Source organism: Pteropus vampyrus, unplaced genomic scaffold, assembly GCF_000151845.1.
Source record: "Pteropus vampyrus isolate Shadow unplaced genomic scaffold, Pvam_2.0 Scaffold158, whole genome shotgun sequence".
Lineage (NCBI taxonomy): Eukaryota > Metazoa > Chordata > Mammalia > Chiroptera > Pteropodidae > Pteropus > Pteropus vampyrus.
This window is the reverse complement of record NW_011888939.1, coordinates 1587221-1588869: the sequence shown is the minus strand read 5'-3', so window position 1 is coordinate 1588869 and position 1649 is coordinate 1587221. Positions and strand designations below refer to the sequence as shown.

The 1649-nt window shown below is 60.2% G+C and overlaps 1 protein-coding gene across 1 annotated transcript in view; it reads right to left on the bottom strand.

Annotated features, from left to right (window-relative positions):
* The window catches only part of FAM78A (family with sequence similarity 78 member A), a 14567-nt gene that overhangs the window by 10823 nt on the left and 2095 nt on the right, over positions 1-1649 (bottom strand). The window lies entirely within an intron of this gene.

The following is a 1649-nucleotide window of genomic DNA, read 5'->3' as shown; positions in this document are numbered from 1 at the left end:
AATTCTGCAGTTTCAGCCACGATTGTCAGGTCGTAATAGATGCCATCGCTCCCTCCCCTGCCGCGAGTGGCAGTCACAGCAGTAACGCCAGAGGCGAAAGCGACTTGCGTTAAGAATTTCACGGTGGGCTTGGCGTAGTGCCGGCTGCTTGACAAATGTCATCTCCCACGACTCTCGCAATACCCACGGCGCAAACACTGTGACTGGCCCCAGTTTTCAGATGAGGAAACCAAGGGTCCGAGTGGCCCCCGTCACACCCTGGAAAGTGGCAGAGCCTGCACGCCTGCCCGGGTCCGCTCGACTGCAGTCGAGGTGAGCCCTGGGCGCCTCCACCCAGGAATGGAGGCCTGGCGTGGAAAGAGAAAGGTCACTTCAGGCCTCCTGGCTCAGGCCCGCCTCCAGCAACAGTGCCTGGACGTCCCCGGAGCCACCGAACGGAGCGCGAGGGCTGGAAGACGGCAAACCCTGAGCACAGAGGCGGAGGCCAAGGCCCCTGGCCAGGCCTGTCCCCCCGACCCCGCCACACACACGTCCATCTAATGGGCACTCGGTCCCTTTCAGGCTCCGCTCTCTCCCTCCCGGTGCTCAGACCTCCCCAAGTTCCGAAGGCCCTCCGCCCACCCTACTGCTTCTAGGGAAGGAAACAGACTTCGCTCAGACCCCCGAGGAAAACCTTTGTGTCCTGCCAGCTGTCCCGGATGCCTTGCAAAGCCCGACAAGGCTTCGAGCTTAAGGCCTCTTAGGAAAGAAAGGTCCACACCGAATAACTAAGCCTCACGCTTCCCTTTTGGAATGGAGAGTCAGCCCTGGATTAGTAGCCGCTCTGGGGAATTAAAGGGCTCGGGCAGGTGGACGGAGGAGCTGCCGGGTGCGTGGGCCCCAGATGCACCTCTTCGGGGCGAGCACGGTCACACCCTCGTCTTACCGTGCCCCTCTTGTGTCCCTTATAACTTTGGCGACGTTATGTGGAGAAGCCATCAGGTCTGGTGTCCCCCCCTCAACCACCCTCCACCTCCTCCTAGTTTGCGGTGCCCCAGAATGTTCCTAAGTCAGTGAAAAGCTCCAGCCCCGGAGGAAAGTCTCCCCTATTCCTCACTTGCAGACCCCGGAAGCGATTCCGCACAGGGTGGACGCTGAGAGAGAGGCTGCGGGGCAGTGTCCACAGCCAGTCGTCGGGGGCGAAGTGGGGGGCTGCCTTCGGGGTCTGCCTGGCTCTCTCAGAAAGATCTTCGAGCCCAGACACGGCTATTTTCACCACTGTCTCTTAGGACGGCCCTTCAGGTCAAGTCACTTGCCCTTCCGGCTACCACTGCTCTTTGCACACCCAGCGTGTCCATCTCTGGGACGAGGGAATGTGCCGGAAAAAAGACCCAGGGTCCCGCTGTCCCTCACCGAGATCTACATTATCCTGGGAACATTCTGGAGACCAGGCTGGAGAGAAGAGGCCAGTGGGCTCCTCTCAGCTGTCGGACACTGACACTAGATGTCCACTCTAGTGGCCGCCTGCCTCGGAGAGAGAAAGCGCTCCACCGCGAAGCAAACCGCGTCTCTCAAACTAGCTGTCCTCTCAAACGAAACCCGGCTGGGAACAGTAAGCCATTCCCCAGGTCTGGATGTGCATCCGAAAACACCAGGGACAAGTGACACCC